Source organism: Staurois parvus, unplaced genomic scaffold (genome assembly GCF_062004578.1).
Source record: "Staurois parvus isolate SC_StPar_1 unplaced genomic scaffold, SC_StPar_1.0 ptg000458l, whole genome shotgun sequence".
In the NCBI taxonomy this organism is placed as follows: domain Eukaryota; kingdom Metazoa; phylum Chordata; class Amphibia; order Anura; family Ranidae; genus Staurois; species Staurois parvus.
In genome coordinates, this window is record NW_028318254.1 from 3779824 (window position 1) to 3799872 (window position 20049).

The 20049-nt window shown below is 42.6% G+C and overlaps 1 long non-coding RNA gene across 1 annotated transcript in view; it reads right to left on the reverse strand.

Moving 5' to 3' along the window:
- Positions 1 to 1179: 1179 nt before the first annotated feature.
- Positions 1180 to 20049, reverse strand: part of LOC149452868 (uncharacterized) — a 42460-nt gene continuing 23590 nt past the window's right edge. The window contains exons 2-3 of the long non-coding RNA XR_016314825.1: positions 3232 to 3296; positions 1180 to 3106 (exon numbers count right to left, since the gene is read on the reverse strand). This is a non-coding gene — a long non-coding RNA (uncharacterized LOC149452868). The remainder of the gene's footprint in view (positions 3107 to 3231; positions 3297 to 20049) is intronic.

The following is a 20049-nucleotide window of genomic DNA, read 5'->3' on the forward strand; positions in this document are numbered from 1 at the left end:
ACTATGATTGGATTCGCCAGGTGATCACACAGATTCCTAAGATTAGAGATCCAACCTCTATTCTGCTTTCTTTTAGATTTAATGATATCTGATCTATTCTTTAATAAAGCCCTTGCTGTGCCTGTTTCAGTTTTGCTCAGCTTTTCTGTAAAAGTGACCTGGGTGGCTGTAGAAGAACATGTGTCCCTGTGCATTTAACCTCCATAGCGGTATTCCCGAGTGTAGCTCGGGGTAAAATGTCAGTACCAAAAGCGGTAACCCCGAGCTACACTCGGGCTTACCATGCAGCGCTTCATAGGGAGTCCCTGCAGCGCTTACCTTGTCCTTCGCTCCCGCGATGTGTCCCCTGCAGCGTCCCCGTCCTTCTCCTCCAGCTGATTCCGGCATCTGGCTTCTGTGTTCCGGTCCCTGTGACGTCGGGACGTACGGGCGCCGGAACCAGTGGGAAATTTGAAAATTTTTAAAAAATATAATTTTTTTCAAAAAAGAATTTTACATAGTAAAACATTGCTGTTTCAAACCATTTCACATACATTTTGTCCCTAGTGCTTTGTCCTGTCCCGTCTGCATTTTGACTGTTCTTTCTGCCTGGAAACTTAGAAAAGTCCATGGCGTCCAAAAAGCGTCCCTTTTAGGTCAAAAGTGGTTTTAGACCAGCTAGAAAACAGCAATAGTAAATCAGAACCACTTGCAGAATTGAGTGATAATGATTCGTGGGGAAATTCCTCATCAGACACTGAAAACAATTTTGCGACTTTGCTCAGTGATGTGCAAACTTGGCGCTATATTTCAAATTTCAGTGTTTTTGGTTTGATTATATTATTGAATTAAATGTATTATTATTATTTTTTATGATTATTTATTAAATTATAATTTATGATTTCGTGTTTCAAATTTTATCCTACCCGGGATGTTTAATAGACTCTTTTTCGGATAGATTTCAGTGAGTTATTCCTAAATATTACAGCCTACAATAAAAAACTACATATTTCCATGCAAAATAATGGTACCGCTTTCAGCACAAAAAATCTGAAATAATCATACCGCCAGGGAGGTTAAGGAGGAGTGAGCTCCCTCCAGGCAAACCTGACTTTAATTCACTCAGTGCTATATGTGTTCAAACTTGGAGACTCTCAAAACTATAGAGTTAGGACTGCAATACACAGAGGAGTCTTGACGTAGTCACTGTGGCTTCCACATATATTTGCAAATGTATGAAAACAAAACCCTCTATTTTTAATGTAAATTGTTACACAGGGTCAGTTTTTTTTTTTTTTGCAGGCTAGCTGGTAAGTGTGCTGGGAAATTTTTGTGTGTTTGTGTTGTGTGTTTCCCTTCCATGTTCATCTTACTGTAATTACTAGTTATAAATTGAGTTGGTTCCCATATTTTTGTATAGCTTGTTTGCTGGATTTGGCCTGGGGACACATTGGATGTCTCCAGCCACCATTGTGCTCTTGCTGGGCATCCAATGTGTCCCTAGACCTTTAAGGAGGAGTGGGCTATCTCCAGGCAAACTTTCCCCACTGCTATATGTGCTCCAACTTGCAAACTCTCAAAATTATAGAGTTAGGACCGCAGTACCTAGAGGAGCCTTGACGTAGGCCTGGCAGCTTCCACATCTATTTGCAAATGTGGGCAAACAAAACACTCTGTTTTTAACGTGAATTGTTAGGGTAAATTTGGGGGATTTTTTTGCAGGGTAGCTGACAATTATGCTGGGAAACTTTGTTCTGTTTGAGGTAGCTGTAAAAGCACCAATCACTTTTACATGTACACGTAGAACGCACGTGTGTAGGCAAACTATTGTGCCACCACACATGCCAGAATGAAAGCAACAAATCTAGATCCTTTTACAGTTAATTCCATGTGACATAAAAAAATTAAAAACTACCCGCTTTTTATTCTACTAGGGCTCTGTGTTCAGGAAATATATAATATTCTTGGAGTTTTAAGTAATTTTATAGCTGAAAAGGCTGAATTTAAAGTGTTACTAAACCCACAAGAGTAAAATCAGTCTGTATATGCAGTAAAGCATGCTTGTTATACTCCCTATAGAACCTAAGGGGTTAATCCTCTGCATTCTGTAAAAAGGCTGTTTGATCCTGTTTTCTCTGATCCTCCCCTTACTGTCCCCAATCCATCTACCATAGTACACAGCAGCAGTGGCAGGTCTACACATTTGGTGTGTATTGTATATTTTTTTGGGGGGGTGCATGTGATCAGAATAGGGCCAATCAGTGCGGCCTGGACAGCAAGTCAGGGGTTATACAGCCTCATAGGACAGTCAAGAGGCAGGGGCGGATTGACAACTCATGGTGCCCCCAGGGCCCGTGTCCTTGCCCAAATTCAAAAAAGCCTATGAAAAAGGTACCAGAGGCATGTCATGGGGCCCCCTACTGACCCCGTGCCCTCGGGCAGTGCCCGAGTTTCCAAATGGTCAGTCCGCCCCTGGTCAGAGGAGAATGAAAAATCCTCTTACAAGAATAATCAGTGCTCGGCCAGACACTGATAGAAGTCACAAGACTGCTATATACTGCTAATGAAAAAGGGCAGTTTATATTTACTAAAGTAATTTCATTTCCATGTTCTGTGTACTGTGGGAGACCAGATATAGTACACAGGGTCCTGGGTTTAGTAACACTTTAACATATGTGTGAAAAAACAAGTTTCCAAAGAAGGGATGTGGCCACCCCCTCCTACCCCAGGCCCCATAGCAGCTGTGTGGGCTGCTATGGCTATTGTTATAGGACTGGTTAAACACTTTACTACTCAATTTAAAAGTAGAAAAAAGTTTTGACTAGAGAAACACTTTAAGTTGCATGCACTGGAATGTTTGGGGGCCGGTTCCTGAAACCGACCCTTGTGTACAAAAACCCATAAAGAACAGAATGTAAATTTTCAGCACAGACAAAAACAGCAGAAAATGTGACATTGACTTCATTTTCAGAAATAAGATCTGACTTCTGAGACGTGTTTGAGGTGCCTTTTGTTGTAAATATATAATTTTTTCATAGTCGTCCTTCTCTTCGAGCGTTTGAATTGCTTTTGCTCTGTGTCTGCTTTACTTCAAAAGCACGCGGAACGGACCTGAATAGAACACGATCTGCGGGAAAAAAAATGCAGCGGGAGGCAAAGCATAAGCAAGGTTATTTTCAGCACAAACATACACAAGATGTCATCTCTTCTTTAAAATAGAGAACTCACTCCACCATGACACTCTTTACTTACTCAGTGACCTCGCTCCGTCCTCATATCTGTCCTGTGGAGGAGCCGCTTATTGAACAATGAAGAACCTTCATGTACAAAGAGAAAGCTTATTATTATTATTGTGTGCAAGTGTGTGATTTCCTGTTTAATCACATATCATTAAATCACTAGATGAGATAAACAGAAAATATGATAAAACTTCAACAGAGAGAATTGTTTTTTATTCTACAGAAAAAAAAAATTAAAATAAAAATTGATTTTAAAAGTTTAAAAGAGTAAACCAGTCAGACAAATATTTCTGCACTAAATGTAATTATTTATTTATTTCAGGTACTTATATAGCGCCGTCAATTTACACAGCACTTAACATATATATTGTACATTCACATCGGTCCCTAACCCTCAAGGGGCGTACAATCTAAGGTCCCTAACTCACATTCATACACATACTAGGGCCAATTTAGACAGGATCCAATTAAGCTACCAGCTTGTCATTGGAGTGTAGGAGGAAACCGGAGTACCCGGAAGGAAACCCTCACAGGCAAACATGCAAACTCCAGGCAGGAGGTGTTGTGGCTGGGATTTGAACCAATGACCCTAGTACTTCCAGGCAGAAGTGCTAACCATTTAGCCACTGTGCTACATGACAATACACTAATAGGAATATTAATCTGAGTTTCCATAACCACTTGCCCTCCAGAAGATTTACCCCCCTTTCCGACCAGGCCATTTTTTGCGATACAGCGCTGCCTTACTTTAACTGACAATTGCGCGGTCATGCAACGCTGAACCCAAATGAAATTTACGTTCTTTTTTAACCCATTAATAGCGCTTTCTTTCGGTAGTATTTCATCACCTGTGCAGTTTTCATTTTTTGTGCTATAAACAAAAAAAGGCCGACAATTTTGAGAAATAAAAAATACTTTTGGCTTTTTGCTATTAAACATATCCAGGTAAAAAACTTTAAAAATCTAATTTTGTCATAAATTTAGGCCAAAATATATTCTGCTCCATGTCTTTGCTAAAAAAATCCCAATATGTGTAAATTAATTGGTTTACATGAAAGTTATAGCGTTTACAAATGGCGGTATATATACTGGAATTTTGTTTTACTAGTAATGGCGGCGATCAGAGACTTATAGCGGGACTGCGGAGGGCATTCTGACACTGGGGGGAACTGACTTGGTGTCACTGACATCCCCAGTGACACCAATACAGTGATCAGTGCTAATAAAAAGCACTGACACTGTACTAATGGCAGGAAGGGGTTATCAAAGGGTTAATTGTGTGCGGTTTCATAGTATTCTGTGTGAGTGCTTTCCACTTTAAGCACACTGCTTTGTATAGCTCTGCTATGAAGAGCCATACAAAGCAGTGTGCAGGAGCTGACAGCGGAGAGATCTGTGTTGTTTATACACAGGTCTCTCCCCATCAGAGATACTCGGAGATCACCGGTTACTGGTGACTAATCACTGGCCGAGACTCAGTGATTGACAGCTGAGGCAGCAAATGGCGGCGCAGGTAGGGCACGCACGCCCCCTACCCGAAACTGCAAATTCAGGTTTATTTACATGATTTTGCACACCCGTGCTGCCCTGTAGCAGTATTGCTGCTATAGGGCAACGCAGAAGTGGATATAGTGGTTCTAAACCCCTATATGTACCCAGTGAAGTGACTGGCCTCAGATAATACATAGAGATGAAACAAATCCTCCTACCTGAACCTGTTTTTCTGCAGTCTTCTCTTCTCTACATCCAAAGTGCTGAATTTATAAAACTTTCAATAGCTCAAAAGCAAAACTTTCTGAGCTTTCAATAAACAAAGAGCAGAGAGCTGAAGTTACACTCTGCAGATCTCAGTGAGAACTGATTGGAAGGAAGGAACACTCCCCCTTCAAACAGCATACAGGAACAGAGCTGAGGCTGTCAATCACAGGCTGTGTGTTGGAGGTCCCTCCCTGCCACCTTTTTTTTCTCTTGGTGTCAGGAAAACTTGTCAGAAGTGACTTCTGTGGATAGCAGAGGAACGAGGCAGCAAACAGAAATTACACTTAGTTCCTTAGAGATACGCACACACTACAGATGGATACGCTTTTTGTTTATATTTCAAGAGGTTTACAACCACTTTAAAGTAGACCTGTCATCAATTATATTTTTCCTAGTAAGTCCATGCTAAGCAGCAGTGAGCTATATGTACCTGAGTTCGGTTCAAGCAGGGTTCAGCAAACATTTGATAAGTTCGGATATCAAATCCATTGAATCTGAAATCATTTGGATCATTTGAATCCGAAATCATTTGAATCTATTGAATTTGTAAAATAGACATTTTCTTGGGTATTAGGCTAGGCATTGTCAAACAAATAGCACGGAGGGCTAAGCACTGACCTGAGGGACATTTAATAATGCAAAAAATGTTTTTTAAAAATTCAAATGGTGGGTAGCAGCAATTTTATTAAAGCTTAAAGTGAAACATTAAAAATGCCTTATTCCTTTAAATAAACTGCTTGGGGGTGGGGGTTGTCCTAAACATGTGGCACACCTGTACAATGTATCCAACCTACTACAGCAACACTGACATTTACAAAGAAAAAAGCATGCTGTTTGCCTGGTAAATGACAGCTCCTTGCCAGCTTGTTGTTCTTTTATTAAAGCGGAGTTCCAGACGTTTTTGTGTTTATTAAAAGTCAGCAGCTGCAAAAAACTGCAGCTGCTGACTTTTAATAATTGATTGGTCCGACAGTCTTCTGGGACCTGGGAAGGTTCCCAGGAGACTGCGGGAAAAAGGAGGGGGGGTCAAACTTTCAGATCACTTTGCTGCAGCTAACTGAGCCGGAAGTGGGAGCAGGTACCTAACAAAACCAGGCATCTGCTCCCCCCAAAAGGTGCCAAATATGGTAGTGAAGGGAGAGGAGGCAAACAAGTTAAACATCCACTTTTGGGTGGAAGCTCACTTTAAAGATCTGGTAAATATTTGAAAGACATTTGGGGAGTCCTCATCCTGTTTAAAAAAAAAAAAAAAAAGAAACTGGAAACCAGCAGTGGAATGTCATTTACTAGCAATTTAAAAGTGTTTGTGTAATCCTGTAAATGTCACTTAACATTCTCCAGTAAGGGCTCATGTACACTGCAGCTGATAAACTCACGTTTAGGAGCTGTTCAGCATTTTTCTTCAGCAGCCCCTGAACTCACCCTAATGGTTTCATATGTGTCCATGGACACTGTCGTTTACAGGCAGTTGAGTTTACAGTCGTTTTTTTGAATGCAGAAAACTTGCTTGAGCAGTAGATTTTATCAGAGTTTCAAACGCAAAACACTTGTAATCCCATGTAAACGCGGCTAAACGCGTTTATAGGCATTTGCGTTTGAAATTTCTTTTTAACTCTTCTATTTCCAGATGATGTCCAGAGCCTTTTTAGAATGCAGTGTTTTCCCGGTACTCAAACGCACCTGGTACACCATAATGTTTTGAGGTTTTACATGAAAAAAAAAAAAAATATGTTAGACATTGCTGCAATAATTTCTGCACAGAAATGAGCTGGAACACATCCAAACACCAAAAAAAAAAAAAAAAGACAGCTAATCTCAACGAATACTGCTCTCTGCTCTCTATTTCTCTCAAAATGTCTGAAATAGTTAATTTTTTACTGTTTTTCAGTGCTTTCTTGGCATTTTGGAAGGTCTCCTGATGTTATCTTAAAAAAACAGTTCTAAACGCTCATAAACGCAGTATGCAAACACAGCTAAATAGACGTTTTTGAATCTACATTTTCCAGCAGTCAGTTTCCATCATTCAGAAGTGTCCCGTGTACATGGGACCTAAGACTTTAATTTGGACCGAACACTCTGCTTATCCCTAATGTGTCGATGTAACACTTCCAGGTATTTATTACCACTTACAGCAGGGGTGTCCAAACTTTTTTCAAAGAGGGCCAGATTGGATGAAGTGAACATGGTGGAGGGCCGAACATTTTTCCGAACATTCTTTGAACCATTACAATTAAATGCAAATAAATTATTTTATGCCAAGTTAATTGCAAACGACATACTTTTCATTTCATAACATTAAGATCAACTGACAGCTGAGTTTTCACAATGTATTGAAAATAAATTTTAGAAAAACGTACCTACACTAATGTGAAGGGTGAAAAAGGTAGCTGGAGCTGAAGTCTCTGCTCGGCAGCCGGGAGGGGAAGAGAAACACACTTCACGCTGGAAGCCCGGCCCTGACGTCACTGCCCTCTGTCGCTCCCAGCGCGGCGCAGTCACGCATGCGCACTGCTCTGAAGCAGAAGACTGTCTGCCACAGAAGGGAGGGCCGTGCGACAGCCGCATTTACACAGACCAGGGAGAACGTGCCGCAGTCAGGCATGCGCACTGCCCTCTGCTCTCAAGCAGAAGACTGTCTGCCATAGAAGGGAGGGCCACATTACACAGAGCAGGGAGGGCTGTTGGGGGGCCGTATTAAATCGACCCCCGGGCCGTAAATGGCCCACGGGCCGGACTTTGGACATGCCTGACTTACAGTGATCTCAGTACTTCCCCCGACAGCTGCTTTCCTCTCCAGAAGGACAGTGCCATCTTTTTTCAGGCATTTTTCATGGTTATCAAATACTCCCTGGACAGAGATGCCGGATTAGAGATGGCACAGTCATGTAAATCCTGGTGCCTGCCACAAAGGTGTATCTTGTGATATGACTGGAGTTTCTTCCTGCAGTCACAATATATTCCTGCAGACCTGTAAAGTAACTGACAGGTTCTCTTTATATTCAGGCAACAGTGTAGATGTGATTGGAGCAGACTTCAGTGGGACAGACCTAAAGGGAATGAACACAGGATGGGGCTCTGACACCTCTGATGGAAGAACAGGGGTGGGGGGGCATGGAATGGGAGAGGAACAGAACTTTTTTAATCTTTGTGTCGGAGTATCCAAAAGGTACAGGAAATAAACGATGAAATTTGATTTCCTCTCGGCCATCCTTTAGATCACACTGTTCCTCAAACAATCATTTTTCTGTTCTGTCACTTAATTCCAGATGCAAGTGACCTCCGGCGCCCCAGACTTCAGGGGCCAATGTAGAAAGGACAAGATTGATATCTTTGGATTTTTTTCCAATGGAAATATCGATCCAGACACCTTTTTGCCTATTTTTTAGGCTGCTTCAGCCAACGACAAAAATGAAAGACTATATTACCCCAGAATTTAATATTCCTAATAAGTACCTGCTGTACCATATACTTATGTTAAAAAGTATCCTGTTCATTTTGTTTTGTTCTCTTTGTTTGAAGTAGCTGCTGATCCTACTAGTCCCCCTGCTTTCCTATTTAAAACTGACCACGCTAGGCATGAGAGCACATCCATTCCAGCAGGGTCATTTTTCTGGCTGTGCTGGGTGAACAGCCTGCCTGTCCTTCAATAGCCAAGCCTTGTGCTGACATGCCCCCTGCACAGTCATTTACTAGGAAGATCGGTGTATTGCGGTTTCCCCTCCCCCCAACTCTCCAAGCCTCTTATGCAGTTGAGAACAGAGATTTTGTGATCACTTACAAAAAAAAGAAAAAAAGTATTTATAATGTTTTTTTTATATCTATACACAAATGTTTTGCCTTTCTATTGTAAATTGAGTGGGTTGTTTCACAAGGTGAGGGCTCACATATACTTTAATAAGTTGGCCCATTTAGAAATATTTTTTGTTTGCCATCAAAGTCCTCCACCCTCAACCAGGTGAAATCTATAGCAAGAAGCTGCAAAAGTGACAAGTGCAGATTTTGTATTCTTTAATTGATAGCATAGTGTCATCTTCATCTGCCAATCTACATTTTGCCATTTTTCTCACATCAAAAAAACATTGCAAGTTTCCATTTCCAAATGTATTAAATTAAAAAAAAATGAGCAGAGAAGTAAGGTGGAGTGCGGTGCAATGAAGAGCGGTTATTTTATTTATAAATTGCCCCTCCACAATCTGTAAAGTCACAGCTCCATCTAGAGGCTGTAAACATGTACAGAGCATCCTTTTCTTTAGAATGCAGAATGTGTTGCGTTTTAGGGTCTCCGACCTGTGCAGAGACAGATCAAGGTTCCCCTTTAAGTCCGGTCTGCTCCGGATGTCCCCCAGCTCTCCAGTTGGAGAAACTCATTTTCTGCGTACTTGGTCGATTCTCAAAACTTTAAGCGGCGGTTTAATGACTTGTTCTTCCTGCATCTCGCCGCTTCATTACCTGCCCGGCGCCATCGAGCAGCACGGATCAGCACATCGGGGCTGTCGCTCTGTAATTGCCGCGGGATCTATGACAATAAACGTGCATCTGCCTCCGCCGGGCCCATTGTTCCCACTAGTGATGTGCGCACAGCTGTCGGCCTAATTCAAAGCTTCTCCGCCGCCTGAGCTGATGATCCGCGTTTCGGCGCTCATTTACAGGGCGACGGTGTCATAAAATATTTAACGTTTTTTACAGCTTCTAGAATTAACATAACCCCACAGTGATCCTCCATTTTCTCTCTCTTTTTTTTTATCCCCGTAGAAAAAGCTAGTTGGGATTTTTCTAAAAAAGAAAAAAAAAAAATCTTCCTGATGAGATGGGACTGCAGCGCGGCTTTCCGCTTTAATGTGCAATCTTTTCTTGATTTGTGAAAAATATCAGATGATCAATATTCCCGTCTCAAAGGCACCTTCATCTGCATGAGTGTACGCCACGCCGGTAAATGCTCATTGATATGCGAGCGCGCACACTCTGACATTTGCCTGGAACCTGCAGCGCTCTGTTTGTAATGCACTTATTTAACACATCACACGCGATTATTCCTGCGAGTCGGGTAACGCGCCTGACAATTTTCAGCACAGTAATTCTAAAAAAAAGTGCCGAGCAGTCAGACTGCATTCGCTTGATTGATACAGTTTGTTACAGGGGGAAAAAAACAGATCGGTTAAAGATTTTATTTATTTGAACCATTTCTGTCTCAGAAAACCATTGGGCTGGTGGTCATCTGGGTCCAATCAGCAAATGCATTGTCCAGTGATGGAACACGTCTAAAAAACTGTCCCTTTGTGGTCATAAAGTGTCTCCAAGTAAAACTCCAGGATTTTTTTTTTTTACATCTCCCGCCACCTCCAAAAAAATATTGGCATTTTGTACTAACCCTCTCTGAACTACATTACTGCCCACATCTCAGTCCCCAGGGGGCGCTTCATCACACAGGCTCAACACAGTACTCCAAGAGTGAGCAACACTCGCTCATTAGGTGAGCGTTGCTCAATGCTGGAAGAATGTCCAGCCATGCGCCACCAGAGGAAGAAGCGAAAGTACTGCTGACCTAATCAAGATACAAGGTATGTATCATTTTTTTTTTCTAATATATTACAAAGACGGGGGCGGGAGGAGGCAGGTGGCATAGGAGGTGCAGAATGAAATGAAAACGAGAAGCGCACCAACCTTGCGCATTACCTCAGTAACCAAAATTTATTAATTGTAAAACATATACTCACAAACAGCGAATGAAATCAGGCATGTAAGTCCTCACAGGGACTTGAAGATAACATGAGTCCCATCAGGGGAGTGGGTGTTCAGTACAGCTGACGCGTTTCGAAGGGGGTCCCTTCTTCCTCAGAGCTAACTGAACTATGAGTGCTCTCTCCTATATATACTCCTGGACTGAACCTAGGCCCTCCCCACTGGGTTGGGCAGTCTCAGGTTTGTAGGAGGGGCCAAGATATCGTCAACAGACAATCACTATTTGTAATGCCATCAGAGAGAAATGATATAGACAAATGTAAAATATAAAATATATAAAACCACATTTTGCATACACCACTTAGTATGCATATAATATATCAACTTAGTGATGACACCAATGGAAATGATGATGATAGATAATACATGATGAAACATAATATATAGTAAATACTTAGTCTTATTCCATGATTCATTAGTGAGCGATGTATCAAATGGACAAATCATCCAGAGGGCTTGTCATGATGCTGGATGAGTGTATAGCAAATAATGTAAAATAGACTTAAGTTGTTAGTCAATGGATGTCTTAATGGATAGGTGTCCATAGTGACACAAACACATGTGTATATATATATGTAGACATATAAACCCACACACAAACCTTCAACCATAAACAAACCTTCTGGTTGAAGGTTTGTGTGTGGGTTTATATGTCTACATATATATATACACATGTGTTTGTGTCACTATGGACACCTATCCATTAAGACATCCATTGACTAACAACTTAAGTCTATTTTACATTATTTGCTATACACTCATCCAGCATCATGACAAGCCCTCTGGATGATTTGTCCATTTGATACATCGCTCACTAATGAATCATGGAATAAGACTAAGTATTTACTATATATTATGTTTCATCATGTATTATCTATCATCATCATTTCCATTGGTGTCATCACTAAGTTGATATATTATATGCATACTAAGTGGTGTATGCAAAATGTGGTTTTATATATTTTATATTTTACGTTTGTCTATATCATTTCTCTCTGATGGCATTACAAATAGTGATTGTCTGTTGACGATATCTTGGCCCCTCCTACAAACCTGAGACTGCCCAACCCAGTGGGGAGGGCCTAGGTTCAGTCCAGGAGTATATATAGGAGAGAGCACTCATAGTTCAGTTAGCTCTGAGGAAGAAGGGACCCCCTTCGAAATGCGTCAGCTGTACTGAACACCCACTCCCCTGATGGGACTCATGTTATCTTCAAGTCCCTGTGAGGACTTACATGCCTGATTTCATTCGCTGTTTGTGAGTATATTTTTTACAATTAATAAATTTTGGTTACTGAGGTAATGCGCAAGGTTGGTGCGCTTCTCGTTTTCATTTCATTCTGCAGTGTTGATTGGGCTTCCCCAGCCTTGTTTTGGAGCCGCACAGCCCTTTATGCATTGGTGGACGATCCCTCCAGGCCTGGTTCCATCTGTTCGCCACCTGTCTGAGCCCTAGAGCGCAGGAGAATTCGTCTTTGATTTACTGTGGCATAGGAGGTGGCAAGAGGCTATATAGTTCCACTTAAAAATATATCTAAAAGTCAAAACTCTTTTTAATTTTGGATAAAGTAGGAAAGGGTTAAAACTTTTTTTTGTTCTGTTATTCATGTGCCATATTAGAGATTTCCCTTCACTTCCTATTCTGTAGACACAACAGGGAGGGAGCTACAAATCTCTCCAAAGTGAGGGGATTTCTTCTCTTAGGCAGCTGTTCCCGAACTAGTATGCCCATTGGAAGATTTTCCTTCAATTCCTGTTCTGGTGACAATTTGAAAGTTTGGATGGTGACCACGAAAAATAGAGGGTGTGGACCCCCCCCAGACAGCAATTAAAAAAAAAAAAAATCGAACAGGGGTTCTTAGTCCATCACTACTCCATCCAAAACGACACTACATATTGCCAATTCAGATGGCCAGAGCCTGCGAACCTGGAAGGAATACTGGGTGAAGATGGAGGCACCAGGGAAGCCATGATAGCGCTGCGCAGGAAGGCTCCACATGCAGGCAAGTGTGCTATAATGAGCTAGTATGCAGTGCATACTAGCATATTATGGCTTAGACCTGCAGAGGACCCAAATTTTTTTTGTTGGCGGTTTACTACCACTTTAAGGCGGGTGTTAAAACCACAGTACAACTACCTAGGTTTACTGCCCCCTGAGCACCTGTGTAAATGAGCCGAGAGGGGATTTTGTTTTGCACTTCAGCGAGATTTCTTTTTACCTTATAATTTGTATCAGGAAAAATTTTTTTAACTAGATGTGCATAGTAAGATACAGACAGGAAAAAAATGACAGGAGGTACTTAACCCTCTCTTGCTCCATCCAACCAAAGAACCTTTTTAAACTGAGACCCAACTATAGACATATCAGCTGCTCTGGGCCCGTAGTAGGGAAGTTGTCCAATGTACCTGATTCAGGAGAGCCGACATTGAATGCACAGGAACAAGATTTTGGATCATGTTGCCACTAGTCAAAGATCTCCCTTCTGTGTGAATCTCACCCATCTGTGATAGAGTAATGGCCTTCAGAATGTTTGGTCATCCTACACTTTGACATGAACCCTGGCCAAAATCATTGCTCACCTTGGAAAAGTACCAGGGACCTAGAAATAAGGGGGGAAAAAAAACCCTTAAAAGTAAAAAAAACTTTTTTTTTTTTGACTATTGGTGTAGAACATAACTGTTAGGGTTGTCTGGTTTGGATAAATGAAAGGAGCTTCTTTAGCCTTCAGGAGCCACTTAAGGCACATTGCACTAAAAACCACCTTTCCTATTGACTCCAGCACATTTTGGCCAACTGGCGAATTTTGGTAAAGACCCTCATTGAGAACATCATAGTACTTTATCAATCCGTTTAGGTCATTGGGGCCCCATCAAAGTGACATGCTGCATGCTACAGTTTTGTTTGTGCTGACCTCCAAACTTGAGTCAGTGCAATTTAGAGACTTCCAAAGGCTTTGTTATATCCAGAGATACAATCCATGGCAATGTGCTCACCGTCACATAATTCTGTGTGCATTTCCAGTCACATCAGGTGTGAATAAACTGTCAGCTGCTTAAAATGCGTTCTACAAAAAACGCTACACTCTGCAGAACATCAACAGAGGCTCAATCAGTCTCCCGACTGTTCAATCAGCCTCCAAGATGAGGGAAAGAAGGGGGAGGGGATGTCCTGGCTGAGAATTGGGGGCCTTATAGAAACACACATAAGAAAGCAAGCACACCATAGAGCCACATATAGTCTAAGAATTCATGAAAGCCATCACAAGACCAGGGGCGGACTGACCATTTGGAAACTCGGGCACTGCCTGATGGCCCGGGGTAAGTAGGGGGCCCCATGAGATGCCCCTGGTACCTTTTTCATAGGCTTTTTTGAGTTTGGGCAAGGACACAGGGGCCCCATGATCCCCTATTGCCCAGGGGCCCCATGAGTTGTCAGTCCGCCCCTGCACAAGACATTAGGTGCACATGCAAATTTCAAAACCATGCAGGATCCCATTGTCAGCCATGTCATCACATGCTTGGACTATTCATGGCTCCCTGGTGTTCTGGTAACTTATGCTTCCTTCTGTGCTGATACCAGTTATCCACTGGTTGTTACTGCAGCACCCTATACTCCAGGCTGGATCCAGGAAGGAGTCCAATAGGAATATATTTAGATGTACCCAGTGCCACTCTAGGAGGTGTAGTTATAAGATTAGCCCAGCACTTGAACTGTACATTGGTTCTATACAATTGGGGCAAACAATAATTATTAGGCTATTTCTTGTACACATCAAATGTTTTTTATTGTTTTAAAATGGAAAATTCTGCATTTGGCCAATAGATGGTGCTAAGTATAATAGGAAATCCTTAGATATTCAGCGCAATCTATCGGCTGAATTTCATTGATTTTACCCCTTTCATTTTTTTTTTGCTATTCAGCACTGTGCTACTGACAATTGCACAGTCACGCAACACTGTATGCAAATGAAAATATTTTGTTCTTCACAGAGCTTTCTTTTGGTGGTATTTGATCACCACTGGGTTTTTTATTTGTCATTATATAAATGAAAAAAAGATGAAAAATTTGGAAAAAAAAAAAAAAAAAAAAAAAAGGATTTTTTATCATAAAACATATCCAATAAAAAAAAAGAAAACTAATTTCATAAATGTAGGCCTAAATGTATTCCGCTACGTCTTTGGTGAAAAAAAAAACAAAACCCAAAAAGAAAATCCCAATAAATGTATATTAACTGGTTTGTGCTAAAGTTATAGTGTCTACAAACTATGGGAAATACAGTACATCCATAAAGTATTCACAGCGCTTAACTTTTGCCACATTTTGTTATGTTAAAGCCTTATTCCAAAATGGATTTAACTTTTTTCCCCTCAACATTCTACAAACAATATCCCATAATGACAACGTGAAAGAAGTTTGTTTTGAAATCTTTGCAATTTATTAAAAATAAAAAACGAAAAAAAAGAAAACCCCATGTACATAAGTATTCACAGCCTTTGCTCAATACTTTGTTGAAGCCCCTTTAGCACCAATTACAGCCTCAAGTCGTTTGGAGTATGATGCTACAAGCTTGGCACACCTATTTTTGGGCAATTTCCCCCATTATTCTTTGCAGTACCTCTCAAGCTCCATCAGGTTGGATGGGGTGCAGAGACCTGCTTGGAGTACATAGGGACCACTGACAGCCCTGAAGGTGATTCCTGTTCCTTGAGCGCACACCGCACCCCTGGAGGTCGCTGACACAAAAGGATTCCACTACACACTGGATGGGCATTTATCCCACTGGATACCTGGTAATGCCATAACTGGAGAGGACGCAGACGTTGCTCGTGACCACAGCAGAGACGACCACCACTCCGGCAGGTTTCCTGATCCATTGACCAGGAGTAGGTCATTTTACTCCAATGCGCTACTATCTGCGCTATCTGGTTAGTGCATTCTACAGCCACACTTCCTACCACAGATGTCACAGATTTATTTTTGTCACTCCAATGATATATTGACTTTGACACCTATGTCACTATTTAAACCTTTTTAACCAGGAGAATGTTGTAGTATTGGTTGCTTAGACCATTACCTTTATGCTAGCTGCGTTTATATCTATCTAGGTGGTCACACTTCATCGTGAGACAGACCTTTCTACTCTAGCGCTGCATGTTTTTTGTTTATGAAGGTTGGATGGGGAGTGTCGGTGCACAGCCATTTTCAGATCTCTCCAGAGATGTTCAATCGGGTTCAAGTCTGGGCTCTGGCTGGACCATTCCAGGACATTCACAGAGTTGACCCATAGCCACTCCTTTGTTATGTGGGCTGTGTGCTTAGGGTGGTTATCCTGTTGAAAGAACCATTGCCCCAGTCTAAGGTCAAGAGCGCTCTGGAACCGGTTTTCATCAAGGATGTCTCAGTACATTGCTGCATTCATCTTTCCTTCAATCAGGACTAGTCTCCCAGTTCCTGCCACTGAAAAACATCCCCATAGCGTGATGCTGCCACCACCATGCTTCACTGTAAGGATGGTATTGGCCAGGTAGTGAACGGTGCCTGGTTTCCTCCAGACATAACGCTTGGCATTCAGGTCAAAGAGTTCAATCTTTGTTTCATCAGACCAGAGAGTTTTGTTTCTCATGGTCTGAGAGTCCCTCAGGTGCCTTTTAGTAAACTCCAGGCGGGCTGCCATTTGCCTTTTACTGAGGAGTGGCTTCCGTCTGGCCACTCTACCATACAGGCCTGATTGGTGGAGTGCTGCAAAGATTTTTGTTCTTCTGGAAGGATCTCCTCTCTCCACAGAGAAATGCTGGAGCTCTTTCAGAGTGACCATCAGGTGTTTGGTTACTTCCCTGGCTAAGTACCCTTCTCCATCAATCGTTCATTTTGGCCGGGTGGCCCACTCTAGGAAGATTCCTGGTGGTTCAAAACTTCTCCATTTACGGATGATGGAGGCCACTGTGCTCATTGGGACCTTCAATGCTGCAGAAATTTGTACCCTTTCCCAGATCAGTGCCTTGATACAATCCTGTCTCGGAGGTCTACGGACAATTCCTTGGACTTAATGGCTTGGTTTGGTTCTATCATGCACTTTTAACTGGGGGACCTTATGTAGACAGGTTTATGACTTTCCTAATCATGTCCAATCAACTGAATATCTCACAGGTGTACTCCAATCAAGTTGTGGAAACAAAGGATGATCAGTGGGAACAGGATGCACCAGAGCTCAATTTTGAGTGTCATGGCAAAGGCTGTGAATACTTATGTAGATGTGGTTTTTTCCGTTTTTTATTTTTAATAAAAATTGCAAAGATTTCAAAATGAACTTCTATAACGTTGTCATTATAAGGTATCGTTTGTAGAATGTTGAGGAAAAAAATAATTTAATCCATTTTGGAATAAGGCAGTAACATAAAATGTGGCAGAAGTTAAGCGCTGTGAATACTTTCTGGATGCACTGTATACTGGAATGTACGCAGCTGTGACACTATACTGGTAATGGCAGTGATCAGAGACTTATAGTGGGACTGTTAGTGTGGTGGGCAATCTGGAGCTAGCCGACACTGGCTGGGAGGTACACTTAGACCCCACTCACATTAGAGCGTTTTGACTCACATGCAGAAGCACCAGGAATCTCCCCACAATTTCAATATGCTATGCTAAAATCATTGGCTGAAACCAGACACCAAACCCGTGTGTCCAATCACCACAGGTGTTAGCAGGGGGCACTCGAGCCGGATGAAGGCAGTTACATATATAAAGTCACATGTGCCTGCTGCCCGTGTTGCTCGCCCCCCCCCCCCCCCCCATCCCCCCAGTAAATGTACAGGGGCAGGATGACAAGTGGTTGAAATGACACTAGATTGTGCTAAGTATCATAATAAATTCTGATGCCTAGTGCCATCAAGAGGTCAATTGCAGTATTTTCCGGTTGAAATCAATGAAAAACATTCATCCAACACAGTAAATAGTCTGATAACATTTGTTTCTTCGCAGAATTTGCACAGAATAAAAATGGACATACACCTTTACAATGTTAATCGCTGTGCAAATTTCTTATTAATACACCCATAGAAGTTATAATAGAGGCTCCCTGAATGTGACCACACACCTCATGTGCAGCAATGATGGTTCTGCCTGTTACAAACAGGCCAATCAGGGGATGGGTTTTGTGCTATAGCTGGAACATCTGATGGGGTGACACAGAAATGCTGATCACAGCAGTGTCCAGGTGCTTTTACCGGAGAGAATTATCTGTGTGCGATAATAAGTATTGCAGATCTGTACGCCGCCTCTCACCTCCTGGACTCACACAAAGTCCTCCTGTTCAGCTAGAGTCATTTTCAGCTTCCAAACAAAAGAGGAGACAGAAGGTGGCGGAGTGACAGACGAGGACAGAGAAGGAGAAGTGACTGCGCGGGTTACTGGGTAGCAGCCTAATTTAATGCTAATAATCTGCCGGAGTTCTTCTGTGACTGAGGCCGATCAGTCGCATACTTCTTCAATGCAGGCATGACTGAAAGGGGAGCAGGAGAGTCAGACCAAAGGAATGTCTTCACCGTCTGGTCTCCACGTGCAGCTCCGTCCATCACGCTGGGCAAAGCCTCCCCCCCCCCCCCATTTACACATTTCCATTCGCATTTTCAATTTGCGTGGATTCGTGCTGCGTTGTCTTCATTAGGCCCTTTGCCACATGTTGGCGCATTAATAAACCGACATGCACTCTCAGGCAGCACATTTTGCCCAGATTTGAAGGCGCAACCTTAAAAGGGCTGACTGATGTAGGCTTTGCTCATGCCTATGTGTGATTGCACATGCAGATGTGACTTGCAATGCAGATCAGCACATGTTGTTCGCACACGTTGCGCATGCATTTGGAATGTCTAATGGGCCTTAGCCGAACCTTCACAATAATGCACGGAAAGCTGACTCCCCCATGCACTGTGATGCAATGGAAAAAAGGGTAATTTGAAATTTTGATGAACATGTGGGTTTTAGGTCACCCAGATAACAGATAGGCAAAAACCAAAATCACATGAACACTAATGCGTGTCAGTTTTAAAGATGAGCTTAACACCTGGGCGGCGAGCATACATAAATTAGCGATCACTCTGGACTAGGCCTTTTTCCGTGGGGCTGCTAATTTGTGGACCGGTCTTTGTGCTGGGAGCACACCGCATGGTGCACTTCCAGCACAAAGACCGGGGTGTTAGTGAGAGCCCCGAGTCCTGTTCTTTTAGGTGACAATATTTGCTTGATGCTCTTTGCTGCAACTGCTGCTTTTGAGGTGCCATGCAAAAGATAACATCAATCTACCACCAGCCAGTCAAGAGGCCGAAAAGCCAGCAGAAGAGGACAGCGGCTAGTGAGGGATGTAACCACCGCATCACTAGAAGGTGGAGATCAGAAACTGCAGCTCCTCTGAAAAGAAAGGCGTTTGACAGGCAGTGAGGTGGCGAAGTAATGCCTCCTCACTGTTTTAATTCAATAATTGCCAAAGCGCCACAACCACATGCATTGCACGCGGTTGCAGGGAGTTTACATCACTTCATAATTTGCAGCAATCCACCAGTTTCAGTGGATAATGTTGGATTTGTGCCACAGGCATGAAGCATCACAGCAACTTAAAGTATACTTAAGGCAACACTTTTTTCCTGGTGCCTCCACAGCAGCATACCTGTGATAAGCTCTGCCTTAGACTCCTCCCTCAGGACCAGTGAATATATAAAAGAAAGGATTAAAGGTACCCCCAGCTTTCTCCTTTTTTCCCCACTCATACCTTATGGTCAGTGAATGTAAATCGGTCATCCTTACCTCTGCTGTGAGCAGCTTCTGCCTGGGTTCACCCTCTTCCAGTCGCAGTCTCTACTCTTGGGCATCTAAAGGCACTGATAAGGTAGGGAGGCCCTTCTGGGGGTCTTTTGGGACAGCAGTTGTCGCTTATCTAGAAGCACTATGTCTGCAACAAGTTCATGGCGTTCGCTGAAGCTTAGGACAGAGAGAGCAGCTATTCCTGTCCTTTCTCCAGGGCTTTCCATGTGCTGTCCCACTCTCCTTCTCTGTCCCTCTGTTTGCTTCATTTCTGTGATCCTGCTCTGCCACTCCCCAGGTACTCTTCTTTCCGTCCTCTGCTTTCTCTTTCCTTGATTTTTGTTTTTCCCTCCCCTATAGTGCCAGCGAGCTCTCATCTCTGGCTTTTCTGTGTCCCGGCATCTTCCAAGGCGCAACTGAGCTGGTCGGCGGGGTCTTAGAGCCAACGTTTCGCACATGTGTGGAGCGGCTCACCGCTACGCCAGCCATCTTGGCTATGGGCAAATAAGCTATTTTTGCCCTTACCTAAATTCCTTTTTT